The sequence below is a fragment of the Canis aureus genome, chromosome 12 (genome assembly GCF_053574225.1).
Source record: "Canis aureus isolate CA01 chromosome 12, VMU_Caureus_v.1.0, whole genome shotgun sequence".
NCBI classification, from domain to species: Eukaryota; Metazoa; Chordata; class Mammalia; order Carnivora; family Canidae; genus Canis; species Canis aureus.
This window is the reverse complement of record NC_135622.1, coordinates 59,141,105-59,166,060: the sequence shown is the minus strand read 5'-3', so window position 1 is coordinate 59,166,060 and position 24,956 is coordinate 59,141,105. Positions and strand designations below refer to the sequence as shown.

Sequence of the window (24,956 nt, the reverse complement as noted above, 5' to 3'; positions counted from 1 at the left end):
CCTGTCTCCACAGCCGCCTCTTACGCCCTCCCTGGTGCCCCCCGCCCCCCATCTCCCTGCTTCCCAGCCTCGGAGCCCCTGGGAACAGCCTCCAGACTCGGGCGGCATTTTATGCTTCATGCTGATCCCTTTTCTGCATCCACGACCGCCCGTCAGCCTCACGAAAGCCCCGTGAGGCTGGTCTTGCAATCCCCGTCCTCCAGACAAGGACGCCGAGGCTGAGGCAGGTTCATCCGCGGGCCGAGACCACCAGCCTGCCTGGCAGGCCCGATCCCCCCGCAGCCTGCAGAAAACACCACTGTGCTGCATCCCCACGAGCCGGTCGTTTTACACGTATCATTTCATCAAGCCCCCTCGCCATCCCTTAGAGGCCGGAGTTACCATCTTCATTCAACATCAGGAAACACGGGGAGACTGACCTACTTGTCCCCAGGCTTCCAGGTAGATGGGGGCGAGAATCCAATCTCGTGATGCCCGAGTCCAAAGCGGGGTTCTCCTACTCGACTGCGCTTACCACTAGCCACCTTCGCCTTCCTGCCACCTGTAAGATGTAGACCCCGCCCCCCGCCCCCCACAGGACAATCTCAGGGGACACCCTCGGCCCGCAGGCTGGGGCCGGCCACCACCAGCTCTCTGAGCGTGCTGGCCTCTCCGGATCCGAGTGCGCCCCTTCCCTCACGTCGATCGATGAGGCCATTGTCCTGCTAACTCTGCTACGCCCCCCCTCCCGCAGGTGTGTCACCACCCCACCAGGAGCCCTAAACCGGGCACTGCAAGGTCACATGCATTTTGGAGCTTCTGTTTACCTGCCCTTTGTCCTGGGAAGGGATCCACCTCTGTGGAGACGATCAAGGGACAACGCCCCCTGATTGCCTCACCTTGTGACAAAACCACACATGGAATTCCCTACTGATATGATAACTTCGGTATGAGAGAGAGAGAGAGAGAGAGAGAGAGAGAGAGAGAGAGAGAGAATGAGAGAGAATGAGAGACAGAGAAGTTATCACTTCTCCCCGACAAAGGCCTGTCCCGAGGCCCCTGGACCCACGGGCCTGCACGAGAAGTCCAGGCAGACCTGTTGGGCCCTGTCCCTTGGTCAACTCCGCATAAACCAGAATTTTACACCTCGGGCTCGCTTTTCTGTTTTCCTACAATAGGAGAAGGGTATTGGACCTTTGCAAATTTTGAAAATATGACAGAGCATCAGATCATCTGGCCTGACTGGGTAACAACAAGTCTGTGTTTAACACATTTCTTTCTTTTTCTTAAGTTTTATTTATTTATTCATAGAGACAGAGAGAGAGAGAGAGGCAGAGACACAGGCAGAGGGAGAAGCAGGCTCCACGCAGGGATCCCAATGTGGGACTCAATCCCAGGTCTCCAGGATCACGCCCCTGGCCAAAGGCAGCGCGAAACCACTAAGCCACCCAGGTGCCCCAAACACATTTCTTTTAGGCAGATCATGCAAACGTGATCTGACTCTTATGGTCAAGAAAAGAACCTCAGTAAAGCCACGTCTCTGCTGTAGCTTGAGACCCCTGCAGAGCGGGTCCGTACGCCTCCCACGGTGGTGCACTCAGATAAACCAAAACCCTGGGGCACCTGGGGGGCTCAGCGGTTGAGCGGCTGCCTACAGCTCAGGGTGTGATCCCGGGGTCCTGGGGTCGAGTCCCGCATCGGGCTCCCCGCTGGGAGCCTGCTTCTCCCTCTGCCTGTCTCTGCCTTCTCTCTCTCATGAATAAATCATTTAAAATATTAATAAATAAAAAACAAATAAACCGAAACGCTCTGGGCCTCCGTGGTGGTTGTGGAAGGCTCCGTCCGTGTCGCACAAGCTGGCCCGGGCAGGAGGCAGGGTTTCTGCAGGCCATGGTGAGCCCGGAGACTGTGACCCGGCCCGGGCCCGGGGCTGCAGCCGCTCAGAGCAGCAGGAGGGCTGAGGCCAGGCCCCACCCGCGTCCTCCTGCCACCTGTGTGACCTTGGGCAGGGCTGGCGCTAACCTCTGTCTCTGCAGCATCCCTCATGTGAGGGGAGAGGACCAGCCCCGACCTCGCAGGGTTGGAGGGAGAACTCGCCCCCAGGGCTGTGTGCCCCCCAAAGTGCTGTGCACCCGCGTGCGTGTTGTGAACATGACCGTGCTGAGCTCAGGAGCAGCCACGCACCCCATTCCCCATGGGCAATCGCACCCCAGTGTCCGGACTCATCCAATGTGCCCCCAAATCAGCAGAGGCTCACACAACATAAACACACAGACAGTGGCCCTGTACTGGGTGCTGGCTCTGCACGCTCGAGAATCTCACTGGTCCCTCACGACGACTCCCCTGGGCATCTGTGTTGCGATGTCCTAGAGAAGGAAACAGAATCTGCAAAGTTTGGTTACTTGGCATAAATATGAGGAAGCTAGTTTAAAGACCAGTTTCTTTTTTTTAAAAGATTTTATTTATTTGAGAGAGAGCACGAGCAGGGGGAGGGGCAGAGGGAGAAGCAGACTCCCTGCTGAGCGGAGAACCCCATGCGGGGCTCGATCCCGGGACTCCAGGATCATGACCTGAGCCAAAGGCAGACACTTAACTGACTGAGGCTCCCCAGGTGCCCCTGAAGACCAGCTTCTTACAGTCAAGAGAAGGATGAAGATCCCACCCAAGGCAGGAGAACCTGGCCCTGCTCAGAGAGCCCCCGTACCTGCTTCTCTTCCCTTGGGCCGGGAGCTCGGGGGCCAGCTGACCCCACAGGGCTACTGCCCTCGGAGGCACACAGCAGGGTAGAGAATAGGCCGCAAACTTCAGGCTTGTTCCGGAGGCCTGGCAACCCCGGCTGACTCCGGGGACCTGGAAAGGTAGAGACGGGCTCCCGGCCCGCCAAAGCCCGCTGTGACAGCGTGTGTCTGCCTGGGCACCCACAGTGAGGGTTTTGCTGTTCCTGCTGACTGCTTTGCATTCCCTGGTTGGTTTGCTCCAGCTTTGATCTTTGACAGCGCACGTATATAGAGTTACCCTGAATAGAAAGTGTCCTTGTTCTGCTTAGGAGGCCCCAGACCTCTTCCTTCCTTCCTCCAGTGCATGATCAGGAGCTGCCATCTCAGGACCCAACAGAAGGGAGAAGCCCAGACAACGTGTCACTGAGGATGTTTCCAGCAGAGATGCTGCTGCTGTTGCTTCCAGAGCCCGGGAGAAACGCTCAGCTTGCCCAGCAGAGCTAACAAAGTCTGTTGTCAAATATCAAGAAACCGGAGCGCACCAGGGATGGGTGGTCCTGGTGCCAAAGCCCTCACTCGTGCCGTAGAGCATCCCAACACGACACTACTACTGGTTCCCACAGAACCTTGGAGCTGCAGAGATCCAGGGTGATCTAGTCTGACTCCCGGGGTTGGCGATAAGGGAAGCGGGGACTGGTCCAAGGTCACCCAGCTGCTGGATAGAGAGCCCAGAGCAGCCGGAACTTCAGTCATTGCCTGTTGAGGGCTGAATTGTGCCACCCCAAAACTCATCTGGTGAGTCCTAGACCCCAGCACCTCTCCGGAGGTGATATTTGGAGACGGGGCTCTCAGAGAGGTAAGTAAGGTCAAAGGAGGTCACACGGGTGGCCTCTAATCCAATACGACTGGTGTCCTTAAAAGGAGATTAGGACACAGACACACACAGAGGGAAGACCAGGTGCAGACACAGAGAGAAGGGGGCCGTGTACAAGCCAAGGAGAGAGGCCGTGGGACAGCCAGCCCTGCCAACCCCTCCGTCTCGGACTTCGGGCCTCCAGGACCATGACAAACAAACTTCTGTGGTGTAAACCAGCCTGTCTTTGTTACGACATCCCTAGGACTCTAACAGGGGGCCCGGCCCGTCTCTGCTTCCCCACGATGTGAAGCTATTCAGGGAATGGGAACTTTAAAGCGCATCACTCTTACACACTTGCTGAAGTTAATGACATGTTGGGTGACGTGCATTTCATTAGTGACATCTACTTGGGAGAATCCCTGGGATGTTGCTCGTATTGCACAGCCGGGGATGATGAAGTCCCGGAAATGGCTCTTCTGTGTGACCGGTAAGCTGTTTCTGCAATCGGTTCCCAAAGAAGCCATCTAGAACGTTCCAGGTGGCAGAGCAAGAAGGGGTGCCCACTAGTTAGGACATGATCATTCATTCGTTTGGATAAAATGTAGTGAGAGTCTCATGAGTTTATTTCCCTACTTCTAAAGTTCAGAAATGGAGCAAGAAGAGGAGACCAGGGAGGACTTCTGAAGGAAACGCGGAGGCAGGCAGAGGAAGAGGTTGAAGAAAACCGGAAAGCGGACGTCTCCCACGTGTGCGTCGGACAGAACTTTAGTGACCAGTGTTCTGTGGACAAAGAGATAGACAAGAAGATGACACCCTCCCGTCCCCTCTCCCCCCACCCAGAGCACTTTGGGTGACCAAGGCCACACACATGGGCTGGGAGCCAACCTGCCTCCAACACTGGCCGGCTGTGCAAGCTTGGGCAAGTTCCCTAACCCCATGTGCCTCAGTTTCTCCAGGATGGTTTAAAGAGAAATCACAGGAGTACCTCTCTCACGGGGCAGTGGTGAGCACTCAGTGAGCTAAAACACATAAAGCTCTTCTTAGCACAGTGACCGGTGCCCAGAAGCTCTGCTCCCGTTTAGTCGGCAGGTAAAGGCAGCGTCTCTGAGAAGCAATCACGAGAAAATGCAACAAGTGTTCTAGGAAGGGGCCCTGGAAGCCCGGAGGAGAGAGGCTCTGTGTGGCCGCAGTGAGCACGCTCCAGCCGGCAGAGCTGCGGCTGTGCTCTGGAGGAGGGACCGCCCAGAAGCAAGGCTGGGGGACTCGAGAAAATACCACACTGTCTGAGATGCCACCAGGAGCTTCTGACCCCTGGAGTTGAGGAGGGCAGAGGGAGAGGAGAGCGGAGAGGCCGAGACGGGCGGCCACGAGAGCCTCCGGGTCGGCGCTCAAACAGGAAAGGGAACAGACTGCCCAGAGCACGGGAGTCGCACCTCCGAGGATGTGAAGCAGGTGCAGGTGCTGGGTCCGCAGAAGAGAAAGAGGCTCCCGCTGTGCTGAGGAAGCCCATCAGAAGGAAAGGGGTCGCCCCCAGGGGGAGATGTCCAGGTAGAGGCGGCAGGGCTGAGACTGCATCCAGGCGAGGATCAAACACTGACCACAGCAAGCCGCTGAGATTTCGGGGATGTTTGTTACACAGCACAGCCTGCCTGACCACGCCAGGGCTGTCAGAGCCCCGGTCACGGGACGGAACCAAGGACAGAGGTGAGTCCAGGATGACCGCGTGGGCAGCCAGGTGAAGGTGGTGTTGCCACCCACAGCGGAAGATGCTAGATGCTAAGCCTTCACTTGTATTTTAGAGTGTTTGAGGAGCTCCGGGCCATAAGCAGATGGAAATGTATATGTGAAACAACACCAAGGAAAAGCCTAGAACCATGGCTGCAGGAGCGTGGGCTTCCAGGTGGTAGCTGAAGTCCTGCAGGAGAGAGAGCGTCCGGGCCTGCGTGGCATGCAGCGGGCAGAGAATGCAGAGCGGAGGGAAAAGGAGAGGAGAGGAGCCAGGGAAGGAGTGGGAAAGACGCTGCCTTTCAAGAACAGGAAGGTGTGGTGAGGACACCAAGGGAGCGGAGCCTTCGAGAAGAGTCACCCTCAGGGTGGAATGCCCGGACGGGCAAGTCGGGTGAAGTCTGCAAAGTGCACTGGAGCCCCACGCCTTGCAGGCCCCCACCCCCACCCCGCGGGACACGTGGGAGGAGCCGCCTAGAGGGGGAGGGAGGCCGAGGGAGACGAAGCAGCAGCAGCGCACCGCCAGCACCCAGGGCGGCCTGCAGGGCTTCGGGCACCCCGGGGTCAGGGGTGGCGGCCTGCTTCGGTGCAGAAACTGCTCGAAATCCAGGGGCAGAGGCTGAGGCGACCGATAGCCCTCGTGCAGGAAGATAGCAGGTGTTTACAGCAGTCCCGGCCCTTGAGGCCCTAGCGGTCCAAGCGGCCAGATAAGTCGCTGGCTGCCAACGGGGAGGAAGTATCCCCCAGACCAGCAGATAATGCCCCAGGGGGCTTCCACGGGGGTAAGTGCCCCCCCCAGACCAGCAGATAATGCCCCGGGGGCTTCCAAAGAGAAATTACTTCCAGCTGGAAGGGATCGGAAAGAAACCTCAGAGGCAGGGCTGTCGGGGGTCAGGCCTACCGCTCATGCCAGCGGCACTTCCAGGTTCTGGAAGAGTGGCGTCTCTCCTTCGGCCGCCTGGGCTTCCTCCCTTCTCCTTCACTCAGCTGCTGCTGCCACCAGGGTGAGCGTTCTTCTACGGGACACCCAGTGTTCCTCGCACGAGCGGCAGCATCGTGCATGGAATGCCGTCTGGAGAGCTGACTCAGGGTCCCCGCCGGCGCCACTGGGATGGCAGGAGCAAAACGCGTCCGAGCAGGACCCCAGGGTGAACATTCGCGTCCCATGCAGCGGCCACACGGGCGGAGACCCCGGGGCGGGCTTTGACAATTGCAGGCCAGGCTCCCCGTCATCTCACCCTGAGCCACTCTAACAGGACGCTGCGACAAGACGGCCTCCCCGGCATCTGCTTCTCACAGTCCTGGGGGCTGGAAGAGACCAGGGCACCCTCTTCCTGGCTTACAGACACCCTGTCCTCCCAGGGTGCAGACAGGGATCACCTCACTGCACCTCTTTTTATAAAGGCGCTAACTCCCTTCGGAAGGGCCCCACCTCCAAACACCAACTCCCTGGGGATTAGGACTTCAGCGTATGAATGGGAGGGGGAGGACAAGCACTGAGTCCCTAGTCCTCCTTTAAAAACTCCCTCCTGCTGGATAATGAGAACTCCAAGAGGTAAGCTTCACTTCCCAGATCTTCCAAATAATGAAGAAAATTCAGAGCACAGAGGACATTGATGCTTTTTTCTTAAGAAAAGAAAAGAAAAAAAGAAAAGAAAAGAAAAGAAAAGAAAAGAAAGAAAGAAAGAAAGAAAGAAAGAAAGAAAGAAAGAAAGAAAGAAAGAAAGAAAGAAAGAAAGAAAGAAAGAAAGAAAGAAAGAAAGAAAGAAAGAAAGAAAGAAAGAAAGAAAAGAATCAGGTTCACATAGTGAATGGATAGCTTTTTACTCATAGAACAAGTACATTTTTGAAAATAAAACTGAAATGAGCGCCAAAATCAGTTAACTTTTTAAAAGTATTTTTTAAGGATTTGTTTATTTCTAGAGACAGAGAGGGAGAGACAACAGGGAGAGGTGCAGAGGGTAAGAATCTCATGCAGATCCCCTTCCCCCCCCCACCCTCTGGCCCTGAGATCACCACCTGAGCCGAAATCAGGTCAGACGCTCAACTGACTAAGCCACCCAGGCGCCCCAATTTTTAAAAGTACTTTCGCATCTCTTAACTTGATTTCTTCTCACAGGACCTTTCAGAGTCCCAGGTGAGAAAATAGAAACATAATGTTCGGGATCGACCTGAGGTCACAAAGCCAGTTGTGAAGAGACAGGTCCCCAGTCGCCCCGTCAGCCAGGGCAGTCCGCACAGGGACTACTGTTTGGGAGCCGAAGCATGTGGCTTGGTTTATTTTTATTTCGGAGCTAGAAAAAGGTATTTTGCAAGGTGCAATGGAAGTACACTGTCTCCTCTGCTAGCCACTTCGCAGACATATGGCCTGCTTCCCCACCAGTTAGGAAGTGATTATTGGAGCAGCATAAACAGATTTTTTTGTCAAAGTGGAGGTGTGATATTCTCAGGTTTTGTGAGAACACATACACACATATTTTTACCAACCCAATCTGTTTTCCAGCAGCCCAGTGGCCGCAGGGTCTGGGAGGCCAACCTGAGTATTTGGGAGTCACAGAGGTATGCCTGGTGCAGTGTCTGGAAGCTTCAAGGACACCTGACCTGCCAGGAGGCTGAACCACCACAGATCGGGCCAGGTGGCCAAGGACCCATGAGGAAGGAAGAAAGGTGGACCGCACAGAGAACAGGTCTGGAAGCAGGAGTCCCAAGTCCATTCCGTGTCCACAGGCAGCACCTCCCCTTGCTACCTGCCCAGGCTTTCACCTGTGACAGGAAGAACCACCACAAGAGCCACCTCTTGCACACAGAACCATACAAAGGGCTCATCTACTACTGGAGCCAGAGCTTTTGTTTGTTTGTTTGTTTGTTTGTTTGTTTGTTTGTTTTACGTTGCTATTGCTGGTTTAGCTCTAAGATCTCTTTGAAATAAAATTTAAGACTTGCAAGAGACATTAGGGTAAAGATAGCAGATGGAGCACATTCCTTTACTTTCATTACCTCCCTAATTACCTTGAAAACAAAAACTTTATTGTGTCTTTTTACAGTATAGATCTGTGCTATCCAATACGGTAGCCAAGCCACATGTGCTACATCACATTTTTATTAAATAAATTCTAAAATTTGGTTTATAGTGTGCATTGGCCACATCTCAAGGACCCAATAGTTGCATACAGCTAGTGGCTCTTACACTGAACAGCACAGGTAAAGAACACTTCCATCATTGCAGAAAATTCTATTGGACTGTGCTCATACAGACCCAGAAGGAGCAAAAGCAGTGGGGAAAATGTGGAGAACTGAAAGTGTGGGATGGGTGGTAACTGGCTGGACGAGTAGGATAAAGCTGAATTGTAACCCAGAATAGGGGGTGCCAAGAAGGCAGCTTGCCCTTGACATTTGTAAAGGCTTGGCAGGAGTAACACAGCAAGCCACATGCCTTACCTCTGAAAGAAAGGCTAAACCAAGATAACAAACTCTATTGAAAGGACTAAAAACCACCATTTCTCCTCTACCTTGACAAACACAACTTCATGATAATATATGAGGACAATGTATATGCTTGCCAGGACCACCATAACAAGGTACCACACACCACAGAGCTTAAAACAACAGAGTTCGAGAAGCTGGAAGTCCTAAATCAGAGTATGGATGAGGTTGGTTCCCTTTGAGGACTTTTAAGGATACACTGCCCCATACCTCTCTCCTAGCTTCTGGTGATGGCCAGCAACCCTACCAGCATCCCATCGCTCATAGATGCATCACTCTCCACCTTCTGGTGGCTTTTTCCCTGCATCTCTGTCTTTACACGGCCTTCTTCCTATAAACACACCGGTTATATTGGCTTAGGGACTCTCTCTATTCCTAATATGACTTTATCTTAACTAAAGATACTCCACAAGGACCGTGTTTCTAAAGGTCACAATCTGAGGTGCTGGGGGTTAGGACTCCAACATAACTTCTTTGGAGGACGTAATGTAAGCCCTAATAGCCAGATTCAATTTGGAGTTCTCAGACATCTCCGAGTTCACATCAGAGCACCACATCATGAGAAGAGCCTCTGCTCCTGACCCCCTCGTTCTTTCCCACCCCCTGCTCTTCCGTGTCTAAGACGCCTTGTCATTCCTCCAGCCATAACTCCCACCAACCATTGCCTCTTATTAGAAAGACAAAAAGATGAAATAGAAGAACCAGAGGAAACACCGAAGGCTTATTTCAGTAAGTCTAACATTTGAAAAGAGAGTTCCAGAGAGAGAAAGGAAGAAATGAAGGAAAAAGAGAAAAGAAAATCATCAAGATCTAATGTAAAAATAGTTCTGAGACTCAAGAGACATGAGTTTCCAGCCTAAAGGACCCACTGAAGGCCTGGCATGATAGAGGAGAAGAGACTCACCCCAAGGTGGTCATCATGTCACTTAAGAACACTGAGGACAAAAAGAAAATCCCACAAACCATCAGGGAGATAAAAATAGGTCTCATACAGAGTATCGGGAATCAGAACGATTTTCATTCACAAGAGTAACACCGGATGTGAGATCATGATGTAGTAAAGTCTTCAAAAATTGGGGGGGGGGGGGGATAGAATTTCAAAACCAGAATTCTGTACCAAACCAAACTACCAACTAAGTATGAGGATATGACAAAGATAGCATTAGTCATTCAAGGTATCAGAGTATTTACCTCCCACATACCTCAAGAAGCTACTGGCAGATTTGTTCCACCAAAAGAAGAGGAAAAAACTATGAAAACAGGCATGAAACCCAACCTAAGACACAATCAAAGAGCAAACTTCAGACTTCCAGTTCTAGCTCCAACATGTAAATAGCTTAGCTTATCATTTTTACAACACAAAAAATCTGGAAAACTGAAAACAATCACTTTTCTTGGACTCCTCAGGGACTGGTGTTGCAGGACAAACCACCACCCCTAAATCGGCAGAGACAAGATACGTCAAGAATCACAGCCAAGATTTTACGTAAAGATCATAAACTTAGTCATAAACTGGTAGGAACACTGAAGTGGTAATTTTGACAAATTGCTAGAGGCTGAGTGTAGACTAGCCTAAAGAAAAGAAACTCCTGGGGCTTTCACAGTTTGGGGGGGCCTTTGCTTTCAGGAAGTCCACCAAGCTCTCACAATGAAGAATCACGAAAGATCCCTGCCATGGTTCTGGCAGGAAGAGGGAAGGTAATCGTGTATAATATGCCCCCAAGTATTTTCCATAACAAATGCCAGTTCTCCAAGTAGGAAGACTGCCAGGGCAATCCCAGCTGGGGGCACTTCCCCTAATACAGCACCCTCTAGACTCCCTGTATTGCCTACCAGGGAAATGGTGGGGGGAACACAGTTTACAGGGATGATGGCTTCACAGAGACAGATTGGGAACACAGATATAATATGCTAACCCTGATCAAAAGAAACCTGGATATCACATAGTGATAAAGGGGTCAATTCTCCAAGAACACATAGAAATCCCTAACATGTATACACCTAATAACAAGGGCATCAAAATACAAGAAGCAAAAACTTACAGGAATGCAAGGAGAGGTAGATACACCAACAGTTTTAGCTGGAGACCTCAACACTTTCAATCAGTAAATGACAGATACAACGAGCAGAAATCAGTAAGGGTATAGACGACCTAAATGGTCAATGTGATCTGACATTTATAGAATACTCCATCCAACCACAGCACAATACGTTTCGTTCTCAAAGAATATCATTCCGTTTATATGAAGGTGAAAAATAGCAAAAACAACCTGTGCTATTAGAAGATCAGAATAATGGCCACCTCTGGAGAGCAGGATAGGGGTGGTAACTAGGGGAGATGTAAGGGATGCTTCTAGATACTAGTAAAGTTCTGTTTCTTGACAACTGCATGTGCGCTTTGTCATAAGTCACCAAGATATACACGCACTTATGCTCTGGGTGCTTTTTTTGTTTGCATATAATGCTTTGGTTCATCTTTAAAAGAGAAGCAAAGGAATCCCCTGGGATCATAGCGTTGCTGGAGATGGAGCCGTGTCTCCACAGATCGCACAAAAGTAGAGATGCTCTTAAAGAACTTTCTTCTTCTTTCAGGGGCACCTGGGTGGCTCAGCCATTGAGCATCTGCCTCCGGCTCAGGGTGTGATCCCAGGGTGCAGGATCGAGTCCCACATCGGGCTCCCCTCCCTGCAAGGAGCCCGCTTTACAAGTGTAAAACACTGAAGTATTATTTGTCGAACTTTGCAGAAATTTCCTAGTTCCATTAAGAAAGACTTTGCCAGCTTTGGTAGCAGTTGTATTCAGAATTTGGCATAGAACCTGCTACATGGTAGAGTATTCAATATCCATTTGGTCATTTAATCAATTGGAGACTTCGCCCTCTGCCTGCGTCTCTGCCTCTCTCTCTCTGTCTCTCATGAATAAATAAATAAAATCTTTTTTTTTTAAATAAATAAAATCTTAAAAAAAAAAAGAATTTTCTTCTTTCAAAGGAGAAACGGGTGGGACTAAGGAGATGGCTGATGACCTTGGCCACGACTCGGGGGATTTGGTGGACGTAAGAGGAGCTCCCAGGCTCCCTGTGTTCTCTCGACCCATAAAATGGAATCTGAAGGAATAGAAATATTATTTTTTTCTTAAACATGCTTCCTCTCATTACATATTACATACTGCCATGTGACTTAGTGGTGCTTGTTTCACGAGAGAAAACAATGTTCTTGCTCAAATTTCTCAAATCCCTTGAGACGGGTTTTAGTTTTAAAGTCAGTACACAGCTAAGTGCACTCAGGGCCCACTTGCTTTCTCTTTGCGTTTTCCTCCCTCCTGGATGTTATAAATGGCTTGTTTTTAATTTCCATAATGTTTCATTATAACAGGCAGAGGTCAAGAGAGCAGAGATAAATGAAATTATTAAATCATCTCCCTACCCTCATTCTCAATCCCCACACGAATCCATTCAGCCGTCTTCTCACCAAAGGTTCGTTGATGAATCTAAGAACGAACCAGTGAAGAAATAGATGATTTCATCAGAGCTGCCAACGTGTAACAGAACCGGACGCCTTCACCTGCTCGCCCTACCTTTGCCCTGTCAGCTGCTGATGCCACAGAGCCTTGGAATTGTCTAGATGCCGACATCAGACCGACAGCAGGGAAACAGACAAGGAACCCAGCAACTACATAAATCAACCATTAAAAATCAGGAGGGTTTTTTTTTTTTTCCTGGAAACGTTTTTATAATTAACCTACAAACCTAAATTCTGTGGAAGGGAACTCAAGGCAAAATCCCAAAGTAGTGATAAAATTCCCACTTCTTAGGTTCACATTTCAGGCATGCCTCAATATTAACTTCTCATTTCCTCCTCTCCTATGCTAATCAGGAGTGAAATAAATACAATCTTCAAACTGTGGCCTTAAATTTAATCCCAGGTCTCGAGGGGGCTTTATTGCTTTTCTAATCCGGCCTCCTCATTACACAGATAAGAAAACCAAGGCGCAGGGAGAGAGCCCACTGCCCAAGGTCACACGAGGTCAGAGTTGCAGCTGGGGCCCAGAACCCAGGCCTGCCCCTGCCTTTACCTGCATTACCTCCACAGGACGAAGCCAAGTGGCCAACGACGCCCGCATCCCTGCTGCCGCCGGAGAGCCTGAGCTCGGCCCAGTGGTTCTCTGAGCTCGCCCAGCCCGCTGCCAGGCCCCAGAGACCCGCCACCATCCTCCCTGAGCCTCCGCCCTCTGCCGCCAGCGTTGGACTTCACCTCCAGAGGAAACAGGAGTCAGCCGAGAACCCTGCCCCCCTCCAGCATCTCCCTGACCCTGCGCCACACGACAGGCCCACCTCAAACCGTCTGGTCCCTCCTTCTCAAGGGCAATCCGGGGAGTTCTCCCATCTTGACCTCCCCCCTCCCACTCCTATGGATGAGCCATCTCTGCTTCCAGCAGCCTTTTGCAACAGCCTTCCAAGCATGCCAGCTTCTGGCCTTAGAGAGCAGCACACATGTGCCCCCGGGGCTCTCTGCCCTTCTGGGTCGGCCTCCCCGCTCCCCTTCCTCATGTCCCACCCCACCTCCTGCCACTGCCCCTCCTGCCCTCCTTAATGCCAAGAGCCTCTCCCTAGTTCTCTGCCCCTGACCTGTCTGGTGAATTCCCCCGGGACCCCCTCCATGGATCCCGGCCCCATCTCGCCCTCGCAGGGAAAGCTCCTCTCAGGGTTTGCTTGCCCCTGGGTTGCCCTCCCTCGATGCACCTGCCCCGCTTCATTTGCGGTGATCCTGTGGCTGGGTCCTGGCCCTCCTCTCTCATTTCAACCTCTCCCTGGAGGTGAGCACCCCCTCCATAGCCACAGTTACCCTCCAGTCCCCCTGGGGCCTCAACATCCAGCCTGAATACACCTGCCAGATGCCGCACTGGCCACCCCCCAGAGGGTCATAGCCTCCATGCACCTCTATGCTTCTCCCTTCCCCACGACCTGTCCCCGTTACCTCTCCCGAATCACTCGCCCCTCCCTACCTTGCCCACTAATCCCCTGTTATGCTGAACCCTCTGGCCTTGGGGCCTTACACACGCTGCACCTTCTATTGGAAACACTAGTCCTCCCTTGCCCTCCCCCTCCTCCAGCTGTTAAATGACGAGGTCCTAACTCCCCGGCCTCAGCTTAGATGCCACCTCTTCCATGGACCTCTGCCAAGCCCCCAGGTGAGTGGAAGGGCCCCTCCCCCACGTCCCCATCTCTCTCTCTCTCTCTCTCTCTCTCTCTCTGGGCCCCAAGCTGCTATCTGGGTTACTCAGTGCACAAGAATGCAAGCCTGTATCTGTCCTGCTGGCCACCGGTTCCCAGCTATAAGCACGTACCTGGTTCACAAATGTTCCAGTTTGTTCAGCTCTCAGTTGCATGAAATAGGTGTTCGCCTCGCTGGGTGGTCCTCTAGACCATGAGCACCTGGAGGGCAGAGACTGTTCTAGCCACGTGTCCAAGAGCCTGGCACATAGCTGGCTCCAGTGAATGTTGCTTCTGTGCCACTACCGCATGAGGGGGTCGGTGCCTGCCGGGTCAACCAGGACACCCTGATCAGGGGAAGAAGGGGTCAGGGGAAGAAGAGCAGCCAGTTTAGGTGACAGTGATTTGGGCCAATCGTGCATGGTCATTTCACACAGGTCCCCGAGCCCCAAGGAGAAGAATTCGAACAGAGGACATCAGCTCCATTCAGAGGAGGCACAGCATCCTGGCTGCAGCGGGCATCGAAACGACATGGGGAGGATCTGTTGGAACAGGGCCTCCTGTCATCAGAACTTTCTGTGCTGTCTGTGCCAGGTCACTGGGGAATGCCCAACACCTCCCTGGGAACAGAGGAGCAGGGACCCGACTGCCTACGTGGCTGGACTTCCGAGCGCCCGGCCAGCCCTGGCACCAGGGCAGCAGCCTGGCCTCGAGCCCCAGCCACACACACACACACACACACACAGACACACACACGACGCTGCAAACTGTGAAGAGTCAAGTGATGACCTTTGGATCCAGGGCTTTGCTGGCAAATTCAGCCACCGCGTCCCGGCCACAAGGGCTGCTCAGGTGGGACCCAATTTCAATAAGCTGCCCTGAAATCTTTTTTTTTAATTTTTTTTTTATTTATGATAGTCACACACACACAGAGAGAGAGAGAGGCAGAGACACAGGCAGAGGGAGAAGCAGGCTCCATGCACCGGGAGCCCGACGTGGGATTTGATCTCGGGTCTCCAGGATCGCGCCCTGGGCCAAAGGCAGGCGCTAAACCGCTGGGCCACCCAGGGATCCCGAACAAGCTGCCCTGAAATCTAATTAGCCTCTGCGAACACAGCAAGCCAACCCCTTTCTGCAGAAGCAGAACATGGAGAAACCCTAAAACTGCAAGGCGAGACCCCAAGCCGCTCAACCCAGATGTGTGCACCTGCTCAAGGGGCTGAGTGCCGGCTGTCGTGCACCAGCCCTCGATGGCTCCCAGCCTCAGCTGCTCGCTGACCCTGCTTCCCCTCCCCACCCCAAGGACAGCATTAAAGCATAGGGGTGAGAGTCACAGGCACCGCAGCGCAACATTGTGTCACCTTCCCGGGAGCACACAGCTCTCTGACACTCTGCAGGGGGAAGATGCTGAACGCTGAACGACAGGCAGGAGAGCAGGGGTGACAGAGACTTCTGGAGTGTGCAGGGCCTGAGCAGCAACCTCCACTTTCAAGCTACGAGTCCCCGGGTGAGTTCCAATACTTGCCAGATCATCAGTGTTCCCATCTTTAAAATGGGGATAATCGTGGTAGCAACCAGGCAGGCATAACGAGAGGGGGACTTATCTATGGCAGTGGCGCTTTATCCTCTTCTCTTGGTAAACTGGCCGCATTTTTATAGTCCCAGACAAATAGAATGCATTGGGTTTGTATCCTTCGGACAGACCTCGTACGTTTCCATCAGTTGCACGTTATTTCCTGCCCTGTGAGAGGTCATGGGGAGAGGATGGCCCCTACCTGCCACAGCCAAGCTTTGGCCCAGAGAGTCCCTCCTAATCACTGAACAGATACTGGTTGAGGATCTGCCTTCTAGAAGGGAGAGGTAGATAATAAACGATAAGCTTAATACATAAGTTATGTAGTAGGTTAAAGGTCACATGTATTCCGGGGGAAGAAAGGAACAGGGAAGGGAAAAGGAGAGGAAGGGCGTGGGGACAGGTTGTACATTAAATGGATCAGTCAACATGGACCTCACTGAGAGACTAAATGAGACTGAAGGCTGGAGTCCGTCAGAAATCCGAGCAGAGACCATTCCAGATGGAGGGAACTGCTTGACGAGGCTTTGAGATGAGAGCGGGCCCAGCATGTTTGCAGATGCCTCCTCGATACAGACACCTGGTCTACCCCTTGACTCCTGGTTCTGATTCCAGGCATCTGCTGGCAGCCAGGGTAGGGCCCGGGCCTTGCTTGTGATAGTCCAAGCCCGGCCACGGCTAGTCACTGAGGCCCTGCCTCCCTGACCTGCCCAGATTTCTCCCTCTCACCCACTCCTGCAGGGAGACCCCCCAGGGTGAGCTACACTCCTAGATGTGCATCTCTGCTATTTCCCACCCTGTGCTTACACCCTGGTCAGCCTGTGGGGTTAGACTTCCTCCTCCAGTTGCAATGGTATCTCATCCCTCTTGCGTCCTCAGGTCCAGCAGGGGGTCCTACTGCAGTGGTCCGTGCACCGACCTCTCCTCGGCCGCTGTGGTGAACCAGGTCATCCTGAGCATGTGCAGCCAGCTCTCCCCAGTCACAACTCAATGGCCACTGGTGGGTGGGCTGGGGTAGCCTTAGAAAGGGAGGGCTGCACCGGTAGTGAGTAGACAGTGGAGGGGTGGGTGGAGAAGTGTGTGGATAGATGGATGAAGGACAGACAGGTGGGTCACAGATGAGAAAACAGCCCTATACTTTCCCAAAAACCATTCTAAAGAGGAATGTTCTTTCACCCCCAAAGCACTGTTGTTTCCAGAAGCTCCACCCCCACTAATGCAGGCCCCTCAGGTTCCAACCCTGAGTCCCAGACTCACACCCAGTGACGTCACCCACTTCCCTGCACCATTGGTTGTGGAGATGCAGGTGCTTCCCACATACTCCCCAAGGGTCTTAGTGCCGACTGAGGGGGGCCAGGCATTTTCAAATCTTTTTTAGCAATAGAATTATTTCTTCAAGTGAAAACTCATGAAGAGCTCCAGTAGACAAAACAGAGATGTGAAAATGGTCTAACTGAAGTGTAAATAAAGCACATTCTGGAGCACCAACCCTTACTCCACCCAGCCTACCCCTTTGCCCTGGATTCCACAAAGTACCCTTCACAAACCAGCCAACAGACCCAACGGGCTCCAGGAGCAGTGAGAGCTGTAGCAGCTCGCGGCGGCCCGTGGCTCACAGCTTGGAGCAGAGTTACAGGAGGCGGCGTGTGGGAGAGAGAGAATGTGTGTGTGAGAGAGAATGTGTGTGTGAGAGAGAGAGAATGTGTGTGTGAGAGAGAATGTGTGTGTGAGAGAGAATGTGTGTGTGAGAATGTGCATGACAGAATGTGTGTGAACGTATGTAAGAGAGAGAAAGTATATGAGAGAGAATGTGTGTGTGAGAGAACGTGTGTGAGAGAATGTGCAGGAGAGAATGTGCGTGAGAGAGAGAATGTGCATGAGAGAGAGAATGTGTGTGTGAGAGAGAAAGTGTGTGTATGAGAAAGAATGTGCATGACAGAGAGAATGTGTGTGTGTGAATGTATGTAACAAAGAGAATGTATGTGAGAGAGAATGTGTGTGAGAGAGAGAATGTGTGTGAATGTGTGTGTGTGAGAGAGAATGTGTATGCGAATGTGCATGGCAGTGTGTGTGACTGTGTGTGAATGTGGAAGGGTATGTGTGTGTGTGTGAAAGAATGTGTATGAGTGTGTGACTATGAGTGTGAAAAAGGTGTGTGAGCATGAGAGAATGGATGAAAGTGTGCGCGTGAAAAGGTGAGTGTGGGTGTAAGAGGCGGTGTGTGTGAGTGTTTAAGAGAGAATGTGAGAGTGTGAGTGTGAACGGGTGCGGTGTGTGAGAGTGTGGGGGGGGTGATCAGATCTCCGTATATTACTTAGCTCTACACGGTTAAACACACAGGCCACAGTCGTAGCCATTTCACCAAATGGCCATAAAACTAAAAGATAAATAGGAAATCCCTAACTTGCAGGGATTTTTCTGCGTAGGGAGTGGTGCAATAAAGTGCTATCTGCACCTCGTCAAACTAAGTCAAACCCCAGGGGAGTGGGCAAACAGAGAAAGGCCTGGTTTTTCCCCACCGGCGGCCCCATAAAACCTTCTCCAAGGCCGAGGGGCCAGCTCCGAGGCCCGGGTCAAGGACCGGTGTCCAGGGCCGGAGGACACGGGGCCTCCTGGAACCACCCCCCGGTGAGGAGCGGTGCCCAGCGGGACCTTCTGCGAGCCTCAGGCCAGCACCTGGGGAGGAGGGGCCCCCCCGCTGGTCGCTCAGCGTCCCGCATGGGGTTGAGGCCAGGCCTTAGGCGCCGGGCACCCGGAGCCCCCCACACCCGGGGTGCTGCGAGCCAGGAGCCCAGGGCGTCCGGTGCCCACCCCACGTAGCACCTCCTTCTCCCTCAGGGCCACCGGGACTTCACCCACCGGCAAAAGAAAGAGCCCAAGCACGTGCCAGGGACCACCCGCCGAGCGGCCTGCCGTGGGGTGCCCCCGGCCCTCGCTGCAGCCGCACGCCCCTGCGCGGGGACGTCTCGAACACCGGGTGCTTTTCCAGAAACACGCCTCACTGAACTGGAACCAGGAGGAGATTCGAATCCTAATTCCATTCGGGGGGGTCAGGAGAGGCTGGGGTCAACCCCCCATCGACCAGGCCGGCCGTACAACCCCACAGCCGGCTCCCATCGCGTGGGGCCGGGACGGAGCCAGCCCTCGACAGCCAGCCGGGGCGGGGGTGGGGGCAAACCCTGCTAGGATGGGGGCCACAGGCATGCAGGTGCCCCCTCGCTCGCTCTGGTCCCCTGGTGCCTGCTTTCCAAACGACCTGCTCCGGGACTCCTCTCCCACGAGACGGGTCCCCAGGTCCGCCCGCCCCGGCCGCGCTCTCCCTCATCAGCCTCCCAGAGGAGCTGTGTCCACGGAACAGCCGCACAAAACACTATCTCTGCCCCCACGAAAGAAAAGGCCCCGGATTTAGGAGGCTGTCAGCCGCAGCCAGGGTGCGCTGCAAGCAGATCCGGGGGCTTCTCCTGCCCCACTTGGCCCCGGGGCACCTCTCAGGGGAGTCACTGCTGCTCCCGAGCGCCGCCTCTGGCCTGGGGTCCCCGGGGGGCTGGACACGAGTGGGGGGCCTGGAGGTGCAGCAGAGCCAGGGCTCTCGGTGAGCAAGCACAGGAGAACGGCCCGAGACAGGAAATCAGTGGGACCAGGAAAGGGGGGGTGAGAGGAAGGAGTAATAGTTTATTTTAAAGATAGCAGGAGAGCGGCGAAGAAGTGACAAGGCGACATTCTTTGTAGCAGCTACAAACGCCAGGCCCTAGGGCAGACGTCGAGCGCCTTCCGGAGCGGCTCCGGAGCAAGGCTCTTCACGCCCATTTGACAGATGAGGGAACGGAGGTTGGGGCAGGGTAAACGCTTGCCCACGGTCACGCAGCTGGTAAGTTCCAACCCTGGCGCTGAGACCACGGAGAGACTCGGTGGACCCGCTGGCGATACGAAGACAGGAGCAGAGGGCCACCGAGGCCTGAACTTCCTGGTCCCAGTGAGTATGCGAGGCCCCTGTCCCCGCGGAGACAGGAGGAGGACAAAGCAAAGGACGCCCGACATCACGTGGCCGGCCAGGCCCCAAGGTCCAGGAGTCACGGGGCTGAGGTTGCAGGTGTTGCTCGGCGTCCAGGGCACAGTGGGCTCCACTCGATGACGTACCGCGTCCAGCCAAGGGCTGAACGTGCCCACAGTCCTCCTGTTTGCGCTTCGTGACAATGAATCCGCTGAGCTCTCGTTCGGTCTCGCTGGGAGGGCTGAATTTCTCACAACCGCCCCCCCCACTCACCCACGTCACGCAGAATGTGCAGACGCTGTCCTGTCGGCAGCAGAGCCAGGGGGCAGGGTGAGGGGCGCGCCCGGGACCCCAGCTGCTGCTCTGCCCCTGGAGCTAGCGCGGCCGGGCACCACGTGAAGACCCCCCTCCCCGTCTAAAATGTTTAAAATTGACTGGAAATCCGCCCCCTCCCCAGGGGTCCCAGTGTGGCTCCCGAGGCACAGGTGAGAGGGTTGCAGGACTGTGAATCCCGTCACCCCTTTCTCTGGAGGAGCAGGGGCAGGGACCGACCCCAGGGAGCCATTCTCAGAGCAGACGGGCCTGTCCCAGGGGAGCCCCAGTTCAGTGTCCCAGAGTCCTCGACGGCTCGGCCACCTACCCTATGGGGGTTCTGGGAGGGGGGAGCCAGGGCAGTAAACCCACCACAAAACAGTTACCTCTCATGGGGCCTGACATTTGGGGTACAACGGTCATGCCCCTCTTTTAAAAGCCATGGGGCTGACACTTGTCATCGGATTTGAAAAACAGAAATCTTCCCCCAGGTGTGTCCTAAATAGAGACATAAACACCCTCACTGTATCTCAGGAACGCTCTCCGTGTCCAATTAAGGACTAGGCTCCTCAAGAGGTCGAGAAGCGCTGCCTATCACCTCCAGATTTTGTTTTTTTTTTTTTAAGTGTGAGAACATCCAGAAACCACCGTGGTTCCAATTTCTACTTGGCAAGTAGGGGCAGCAAGTTTTCAAAGGAAAAATGTGTCACATTCAAACTGCCTTTCCCGAGACGCCCGGGTGGCTCAGCGGTTGAGCGTCTGCCTTCGGCTCAGGGCGTGACCCCGGGGTCCTGGGATCGAGTCCTGCATCGGGCTCCCCGGATGGAGCCTCCCTCTCCCACTGCCTGTGTCTCTGCCTGTCTCTCGGTGACTCTCATGAATAAATAAAATCTTTAAAAACAAAAGCCAAAAAACACTGCCTTTCCCTCCCTCCTCACTAACTGCTCCTACTAACTGCTCTCCTGGGAGCTCCTGGGACCCACTCCCTCGGGCACAGATTGGGAGGTGCTCGGACCGCCCACCCAGCAGACCCTGTGCTCCTTCCCGCCACGGGCAAAGCCAATGCCTGGCAGGGAGCCGTTTGATAAATGTCGATAGAAAGGCTGCTCTGGCCTGGGGTGAAGCGTTCACTGTCTGGGGCCTCCCTGCCCCCCCTTAGAGAGAGGACAACCCCGCATCAGGACAGCCCAGGCCTGGATTTCCACCCACCACCCACTTGCTGTGTGAGAAAAAAAAAGACACCTATCTAAAATTCTGATTTTTGTCTACTTTACCTTAATGGTGTACAATTTTACATAAATGTTGTGGGCATACAAAGGCAGGAGACAAAGCATATATAATTATATAGGTCTCTGCACATCATGCTTTGGTTTAGAATTTATGTTAAAGGGAGCTGGACTGTCCTTACCAGGTATTAATAGCCTAACAGGAGGGGGAGGCTCCCCGTGAAGGATCTAGGGGGCAAGATTTTTGTATCCGTAATAGGGTAAGGGCCGACGAATGTGCTTTAGAGGGGATGCTGGAGCGGATTTCATCGACTCCTCCATTAAAAAGTCTCAAAAGCGTATTTTCAAAAAAAAAAAAAAAACATTTACTTTTAGGAGTAAAGACTCCTTTACCCTGGCTATGCCTGAAAAGGATCGATTTCATCAAAAATGACGGATCTGTTGTTCTAGAACCTGCAGGTGCCCAGATGCCGCAGGTGTGAAATGCATGGAATGAGGTCCCCCACGCAAACAGGTAGAAACACAAAGAAGTATCGGCGGAGACTTGGGGACGCTCTCAAGAGCAGAAGGTGTCCTCCCACGGCAGCCTTGCTGCTCCGCCCCAGGACCCCGCCAACCCTGCGGCTGTCCCGTCCCATCCCACAACACGACCTCGTCGCGCTCACGTTCTCCAGCCGCACACGAGGCGCCTTCTCAAGACCACGGGGCTCTTTCTAGACCCGGTTAACCTTCCAAGGTAGAGGCGGGGCCCAAAGAAGAGGTGAACCCAGGAATCTCGAGGGGTCCCAAACCGAGGCCACACCTCACTCACACCGTGAGTCCACGGGGCGAGGGGCCACACACGCTCCGCATCTTGGGACCCAGCCTCATCAACATGTGGCTTCCAGGTAGGTCTTCGGGATGGTGAGAAGAGGGGAGAGCACGTCAGCGCTGCCCGTCACCCTTTCTAGGCGCTTCCCTCAGGCTGACCTGCCTTCTGCTCCCGCTTGCTCCTCACCCTCGGTGGGGATCCTCCACGCCCACCTGCCCTTCTGCCCACAGGCTGCTCTCCACGGCCCGCGAGCAGGCCCCTGCCCCCGTGGGCTCTTCTGGCACATGCCCATCCCTGGCTGGACGGAAAACGCTTAGGACAGACGCGGGACCTCCCAGCCCTGATGCGCTCCTCCCAGAGCCCGCAGGCCCTTCGTCCAGCCTCCGGAGCCCGGCGAGTACTCACCTGCTGCACCTGCTCCCAGAGCCTGTAGGGAGCTGTTCAAGCCGGACGCCCACACGCCAGCTAGCCGGGCAGGTGAGAGCCCCTTCTCTGCGCGGAGCTGCTGGGGTCCCGCCGCACCGGCACGCAGGCCCGAAGGCTCCAGGACCTGCGAGCTCACAGACCTCTCCTGCGGCTCCGTGTCCATCCCTGGCCCCGTGCACCTGGAGAGCTCTTCTCGGAGACGTGTCACCCGGTACATTCATTTTCTGTTGCTGTTCTCACAAAGTACCACAGACTTGATGGCTTAAAACAAGACAAATTTCATATCTTACAGTTCTGGAGGCCAGAAGCCTAACATGAGTCTCACCGGGCTAAAATCAAGGTGTTTGCAGGACCACGTTCTTTCTGGAGCTTCCAGGGCACAGTCTGTCCCCTTGGCTTTTCCAGCGTCTGGAGGCCGCCCAGGTTCCTTGGCTCCTGGCCCCTCCCGCCGTCAAAGCCGGCAACGGCCCACTGGGTCTCTCACATCATCGTTCCAAGTGACTCTGCCACCGTGAGGACATGGGGCCCATCTGGGTAATCCGGGATCTTCCCCGAATCCCAGTACCTTGACTTAATCCCGCCTGTGCCCTGTTCACAGGTTCTCGAGCGTAGCACGTGAGGGCCTTCATTATCCTGCCCACCCCACTCGAGGGAAGGCATTCCCCTGGGACGCGCTGTGACTCCAGAGACTCCCACGCTCTCGGCCAGCTTGGTGGCCTGGGGTGGGGGGGACGGAGGGGGACACCCATGTGTCATCTTTGTGATCACTGAGCAGCACCCACCGGCAGCCATGGGTTTAAGGACCCGGGGAAGGACCTTCCCAGGAACTGGGGCTCCCATTTGGAACAGACAGACAGACAGGGGACTGGCCTTCTGTAGGAAGTTTGCTCCAGGAGGCAGCGTTTCTGCCGCTCTGTGGATCACACAAGGGAAACAGCTGGAAGGGATGGGTTTGAGGAGTGGCCACGGCCCCCATGCTCCGTGTATACTCTTCAGGCAGCAAGGACACCCCGGGGACCTGGGTGAGGGTCTCTGAGGCCGGGGCGAGCTGCAGTGGGAAGTGCTAAGCCCCCGGGCAAGCACAGGGAGTCTCCAAGACACCAGCGCCTTTGTCAGATTGACAGTGGGACAGACTCCTGCCGCAGACCCTGGAGGGGGGCGGGCAGGGGCAGGCACTGTGGGGTGAGAGCTGCCCTCTGCCCTCCGCGGGGACGGAGGCCACAAGCCAGGGAAGCTCTCAGGGCGCGGGGGGCGGGGGGCGGGGGGGGCACTGATGCTCAGCGTCCGCAGGCCTGGCTCCTGCCCCGGAGCCCGGCTCCTCTGAACATGCAGACATCCTTTATCATCTCAAAACCCCAGAAATCAAGAATCACGCAACCCTAGGACGGGATGGCACCCTGAAGTCTCATCCCGTCTGCCCCACCTGCCACAGGAAGGCACCATCAACTCCTTTCCAGAAGCCTGGAAGCTGGCCAAGGCCACTGGGCAGGCAAGGGTGGCGTGGGGCTGGCAGCCCTGCTCCCCCTCCTCCCCGATGACCACCCGCAACAGGCAGGGCCAGAGGCGGGGTCTTCCCGGGGCCTGCCAGCCTCCTCTCCTGCAGCTTCAGGAGCTGGGGCGGTGGGGGGCAGCACGGCGCGGGGTGGGGGTGCTCAGGCTGCAGGCATCGGGAGCCCACGGGCCTGCACCCTCATTCCTGGCTCGGCCACCCTCTCCGGCCGCAGAGCCTCCTTAGCCTCCCTGAGCCTCCCTTCCCCCTGGGAGACCGGAGTGGGATGAGCCCCACCGCCGAGGAGCCAGGATTTCCCGGAGCCCCCCTACCCTCACCTTTCTCCCCCTCCTTACCAAGCACGAGGCAAGCCAGACTGACTTTCCTGATCGGCCTCACTAATTTTCCGACCCGGCGGCCCCCGAAGTCAAACCCCTTGTTGTTCGGGCCGAGGTCCGAGCTTCCTGCGGTCCTTCCGTGGGGGCCACATACCACGGGCGGGTGAGGAGTGGGGTCAGCCCCGGGACCCCGGGCAGCCCCGGCCCATTGTGGTGGCGCAGACAGTTTAATTATTAACCCTTTCTCCACCGCGGCCAGCCTCCCACGCACATTCATTAGATACTAACCCCTTCAGCCCGGGCCACATAACTGGGCGCCCACGTTCCAAGGCGCCCGGCATGCCTGGGCGCTGAGTCACTCGCCAGCACGGTGTTTAGTGCCTTCGCAGGGTGATTTATCATCGGGAATCACGGACGCCCCACGCGTCAACGGCTCCCACGCCAGCGCCACTTCCCTGGCCTCCTGCGGCTGCCACGGCCCCGGGCGGCCTCTGTTCCTCTCGGGCCTGGCCTCCGCCCCAGATGCTGCGGTTCCCCGTGGGCGCCCCGGGTCCCCCCCCCCCCCCGCCCGGGACGACAGCCTGCAGCCACCACCCCTGACATCAGCGGAGCCCTTCCCTTCCCCGCTCCCCCACTCTTAACACCCCTGTGTCCTACAGGAATTCCCGATTTTCTCCCTGCTTCGGGGAAGCACAGCTGGTGTCACGGGGAAAGGCGGCTCCTTCGCCCTCAAGCAGCCCTTGATGACGCACAAATATCCTCAACACCCTCATCACGCTCGTCCCGTTCCAGCTGCGCGGCACCGAACCTCAAGCCTC

The 24,956-nt window shown here is 54.9% G+C and overlaps 1 long non-coding RNA gene across 2 annotated transcripts; it reads right to left on the bottom strand.

Moving 5' to 3' along the window:
- Window positions 1-1,315: 1,315 nt before the first annotated feature.
- On the bottom strand, window positions 1,316-24,670 carry LOC144281298 (uncharacterized). Of its 2 annotated transcripts, XR_013349841.1 has the most exons (5): window positions 24,157-24,667; window positions 22,291-22,572; window positions 14,107-14,194; window positions 2,684-4,332; window positions 1,316-2,345 (listed from the first exon to the last, which is right to left on the bottom strand). It is a non-coding gene; the product is annotated as an uncharacterized LOC144281298 (long non-coding RNA). The 2 variants fall into 2 exon arrangements; XR_013349840.1 differs by lacking the exon at window positions 1,316-2,345 and having other exon boundaries at window positions 2,363-4,332; window positions 24,157-24,670.
- Window positions 24,671-24,956: the final 286 nt, after the last annotated feature.